Below are 6,000 nucleotides of genomic sequence, written 5' to 3'. Positions count from 1 at the left end.
TCGAGTCCAGGGAAGAGCGGTTTCAGAAATCAGGTAAGACAAAAAACAGAATCCAAAAAATAAAGCGAAAGGGGTCATAACGGGCCAAGAATGCGGTGAAATCTAAAAACGCGGTCTAAATCGAATGAGGGCTTTTCTTTTACTGGACGGCTTTTGTAAATCACCTGGGTTTAGGGAAGAAGAAGAGGAGGAGGAGAAGGGTGACTGGGTCTGAACGATGCCGCCCAGTCAATCGTTCAGTCAGTCAGTCAGTCAGTCGACAGAGGAACCCTGCGTTTTTTTACGCAAGAACAGCGCGGGCGCGAACGGCGCATGCTCACGAGAGGCGTTAGAGATGCAAAAAAGCACACCTAGCGGCCTTTCGCAGATTCGCAAAAACAAAAACTGCACAATTACATACCTCCTGGGACGTATCGTGGACTTTCGGGGTCTCCAGAAACGTCTGGGGGGCTACATTTTCAGAATGAGCCTGGGTTGGATTTTTGTTACATATATGCACTGGTGTTCAGCCATCATTTAACATTACAGTTCATGTTGGAAATAAACAATATCGTTATACAAAAATCTACAAAAATATTTATTATTGTTTATGACCACTGTGTCTTCTGATGGCTACTTCTAGCAGGATAACGCACCATTATATAAAGCACGAATCATCTCAGACTGGTTTCTTGAACATGACAATGAGTTCACTGTACTTAAATGGCCTCCACAGTCACCAGAGCTCAATCCAACAGAGTAGCTTTGGGATGTGGTGGAGTTCTGATGTAGGCTGTGGCGTTGACACGATGCTCAATTGGTACTAATGGACCCAAAGTGTGCAAGAAAATATCCCCCACATCATTACACCACCACCACCAGCCTGAACCGCTGATACAAGACAGGATGGGTCCATGCTTTCATGTTGTTGATGCCAAATTCTGACCCTACCATCTGAATGTTGCAACAGAAATGGAGACTCATCAGCCCAGGCAACGTTTCTCCAATCTTCTATTGTCCAATTTCAGTGAGCCTTTGTGAGTGAACAGTTTCCTGTTCTTAGCTAACAGAAGTGGCACCCGGTGTGGTCTTCTGCTGCTGTAGCCCATCCGCTACAACCCTAGAGATGGTTGTGCGTGAAAATCCCAGTAGATCAGCAGTTTCTGAAAAACCCAGACCAGCCCACCAACATTCATGCCACGTTCAAAGTCACTTAAATCCTCATTCTGATGCTTGGTTTGAATTGCAGCTGATCGTCTTGACCATGTCTGCATGCCTAAATGCATTGAGTTGCAGTCATGTGATTGGCTGATTAGGAATTTGAGTTAACAAGCAGTTGGACAGGTGTACCTAATAAAGTGGCCGGTAAGTGTATATTGCACACACAAAACAAAAGAAAATTTGCATGTCAAGTGCATTTGCCGCATGAAGGATGTTAATTTCATACCTTCTGTGTGACATTTACCTCAGCACAGATTTAGGGTCACATAATCATCCTGTAGAGTAAATGATATAGGCTACACTGATACACAAAATGACACGGGCGTCATTTAAGTAAGGTGATTTTCTATTAGACTAAAAGGTGACTGATTCAAATGCGCCCTGACCCGGACCCTGCTCTATTAAAATGAATGGAAATGTGCTTTGCTGATCCATAAACAAACAAAATGATGTGGATCAATAAGCCATGTGGCCACCGAGGCCTTGAGCCCCTGTCCATAAATCTCAGAAGGCCACCCGTTCATTAAATTATAAAAGATCCATGAGCCGTGAAATTCGGAGGCCAAAAAAAAATATCCCAGCGGTGCCTAAAAATAGACTTCGACAGACTTTGCCATCCGTATTGTTTCTTCCGAAGCCTTTTAACTTTGTCTCGGTCCCAGAGGTCACCGAAGACACGCGTTCTCCTTCCCTCCGTGCAAATGTGTCTCTTTTTGTCAGAATCCTGCTCACGCGTCTGTGAAGGATGTTGCGGGAAAGATGGCAAGCACACAACTGGATCTCCTCTCACAATTATTCATTCATTCATTCATTTTCTTGTCGGCTTAGTCCCTAAAAAAGGGGTCGCCACAGCTGAATGAACCACCAACTTATCCAGCAAGTGTTTACGCTGCGGATGCCCTTCCAGCCGCAACCCATCTCTCGGAAACATCCACACACACACTCACACACACACTCATACACTACGGACAATTTAGCCTACCCAATTCACCTGTACCGCATGTCTTTGGACTGTGGGGGAAACCGAAGCACCCGGAGGAAACCCACACGAAGGCAGGGAGAACATGCAAACTCCACACATGGCGCATGGTCTAAAAGGTTTGAGTTTATTTTCTTAATGAGTAATAGGTTTGTTTTGAGAATAAATCAATTAAAGTCTCATCTCCAATTACCTTTAAGAGCCAGCCGAGGTTTGAACCAGCAACCCAGCGACCTTCTTGCTGTGAGGCGACAGCACTACCTACTGCGCCACTGCCTTGCCAAATACACATTGCACATTAGTCTATCACAACTAACAGCCATTTAAAATAAATAGTGTTTAGGAAAGATTATACTTTCATGCAAGGAAACTTGTGATGAGGCTTTCTCTTCAGCGTTAACACAATAACACACATTCAATTCATTACATAAGTATGCTTGTGTGTTAAGGCTGAATTATACTAGTGATCGTAGTAACTTTGTGTTGTTCTGACAATAACACAACTGAAATGCTAGCTGGCAGTGGGGTTTATGGGGTCTATCATACACCCGGCGGAATGAGGAGCAAGACGTGTATGACACGATTTGTTGCTATTTTCAGACCAGCGCAACCCTAATTTTCACATCCAAATTACATGCGCCACTTTGTGGACTCACGGTTGTGTGGGTCTAAAAAAAGGAGGTGTGTTAAGGCATGTCGTCACGTTGCTATATTGAGGAACTGAAATAGACCACGGCGCCACGATGGTGCAGTGGGTAGCACAATCACCTCACAGCAAGAAGGTCGCTGGTTTGAGCCTCGGCTGGGTCAGTTAGCTTCACTGTGGAGTTTGCATGTTCTCCCCATGTTCGGTTTCCTCCGGGTGCTCCGCTTTCCCCTACAACTCCAAAGACATGCGCTGTAGGTGAATTGAAGAAACTAAATTGGCCGTAGTGTATGTGTGTGAATGAGAGTGTATGGATGTTTCCCAGTGATGGGTTGCAGCTGGAAAGGCATCCGCTGCATCTAACATATGCTGAATAAGTTGGCGGTTCATTCCGCTGTGGCGACCACTGATTAATAAACGGACTAAGCAGAAAAGAAAATGAATGAATGAATGCACATGTCTTTGGACTGTGCGGAGCACCCGGAGGAAACCCACGTGAACGCAGGGAGAACATGCACACTCCACACTGAAACACCAACTGAGCCATCCGAGGCTCAAACCAGTGACCTTCTTGCTGTGATGCCACAGCACTACCTACTGCGCCACTGCGTCGCCCCAGGATTAACTTGCACAGATTAATTGTTCACCTAAAGAATAATAATGCTCGCCAGAAAAATAAACTGTACATATTGATTTTACACAAACTTCAAAGCAAAGAAAGCAATTCACTCACTCACTCTCTCTCTATATTTTTTTATTGTTTACTGCTACAATGTGCCTCATTGCATTCCAAACCAATCGGTTTTTAAAAAGCTCTTTCCACCCGGCTGAGTTTTTGGGACCTGCGATATAAATATCAACCATCTGTGTGACCATCTGCATTGAGATGCTACATCAAGTGCAAAGGCCAAGCCACCCGACACTCTGATATTGGTCCTCTGGTTTGAGCCTATTTTCATCTTCTGCTGCTTTACCTTGAGGCAGGATCGTCCCAGACTTATTGGTTTAGCTGAAGCCCTTGAGTTGCTCATATGTGTTTTGAGAAATGTTCTGCCTTGACTTTATGACAACATTTATGATGCTGTACGTCTGTGCATCCAGTAATAATGCAGTGCTGTTTACTCTAGATGAAATAAAGGTTTGTATGATGCAAATTTAACATTAGATATTCAAATCAGCTGGTAGTTTTATGTATGCATTAATCTTAGTCTTTCAAATGAGATTTCTCATTGCGGACAGATTAGGGCTCAAATGAACTGAGAACATTTAGAAAACAATCTTGTTTTTAAATTTGAAAGCTGAAAACATGTAAAGTAGATGCATTTATCTATAAAAAATGAAGTGAAATGTCTTGGAAAAAATATTTATTTGTAAAATCCTTTTTTATTTGCTCACACGTGTTTAGTTCAAATTTGATAGTTGACTGGACTTTATATTCTTGTTTGTTTATTTATTTTCACATACATTTTTCTACATGGATTTACTGTTATTAAATGGTTAGGGTTATGACAGTTATTGAGAACATTCACATCTTATTAGTTGACATTTGGCTTTACTGTATAACTAACACAATCTCACGGCAATTCGTAACTTTTTCATTTAGTGGCTAATTCATACAAATTCGTACGATCTAATTCGTACATTTTAGTACGATTTGCGTATCCCCCAATGACGGTTGGGTTTAGGGGTGGGGTTAGGTGCCACGCCTCCTTTTTAAAATCGTACATTTTCTTACGACTGAACTCGTACGAATTCGTAAGAATTAGCCACTAAACTGCCAAAACGTAAAATACTTACGTTTTCTCGTGAGATCAGGCTGGTATAACACATTAGATGTGATACTTCAAAACATAGCTGTCAACCCTCCCGTTTTTCCTGGGATTCTTCCATATTTTACAGTTCTATCCCGCTATCATCCCGTAAAGCTCATATTTCTCTCATATTTTCAGTCTTTCTCTGAAGGGTGGCAAGAAACATTAAAGAGCCGAGCCTCCCTATACGCAACCCATACCGCCGAACCACCAGGGGCCGCCCATTGCTCCGAAATGTGAGTCTGTTTGATTAGGCATAAAAACGCTTTGAAATAAATTTAAAAACTGCGCGATTCCCTTTCCCTTTGTTTACAGGCGTCTTCGCCCCTCCCATGCAATCCTCAAAGCAGTCATATGATGGTGCATGACTGTCCGCTAATGCGCTCCACAGTGATAAATAAACACTGTTTCCCAAACGGATTCAGTACTTGTGATTTGAAGCAGAGCGGAAGTCTGGCTTTTGGGTGAGTGTTTAAACAGACATAGGCTTTACACATAATTAATAATATTAATATCTAAAAATGTCGATCCTGGTGTTTTTGTTTTGTTTTTTTTTCTAACACAACTAATTTCATCTTAAATGGGCATAAAAAGTTAGGGAATTATTTAATGTAATCAAGCGAAAAAATCTAAAAAAATCATCACAAAGAATCATTTGTTGCTCTTTAATCAGAATGTAAGTTATATACAGTGAATAAACGGCTGATGAGATTTGATAGCTTGATTCTATTTCATTATAACAGCTATTAATTTTAAAAAGCTGAACTATTTGCAAATGTATATGCTGCTGATGTATAGATGTATTTTTTTCTTTTGTAAATAATAATAATAAAACATATTACTGACCATTTAACTGACCAGTTTATTTACAATGAATCTGCTCCAAATTAACATTTTTACTAATTTGTGGATTTTTTATAAGGATGAAGGCGGGGGGGGGGGGGGGGGGGGGGGGGTGGTTCCTTATTATGGTGGGCATATCCCTTATTTTTACACTCCAATGTTGATCACATGACTAAAATGTATTGATTTTTATTAAGATCTTCCTACTTTTACTGTTACATTCAAGAGTTCACACTTAGCTGATGATTGATAATAAAGCTTGTTTGGCATGCTGTCCTGGGAGAGAGCCCTGAGCTTATAAAATCCTCGAGCCCTGGGCACCCTCCCGTTGCAAGGCGAGAGGGGAGTTTGAGCTCAGGTAGATCTCGATGACTCCCCCTCCTGCTTATTGTAGTTTAGTGTCGGATATGGATGCTGAGAAGGTGTACTCAGAGGTTGGCTAAAATATTTTGGATTAATTGTTTAGGGTGCTTGTTTTTGAAGTGTGGGAGGAAACCGGAGGACCCGGGGAAAACCCACGC

This window comes from Danio rerio, chromosome 18, assembly GCF_049306965.1.
Source record: "Danio rerio strain Tuebingen ecotype United States chromosome 18, GRCz12tu, whole genome shotgun sequence".
NCBI classification, from domain to species: domain Eukaryota; kingdom Metazoa; phylum Chordata; class Actinopteri; order Cypriniformes; family Danionidae; genus Danio; species Danio rerio.
Note: the sequence above shows the minus strand (reverse complement) of the source record.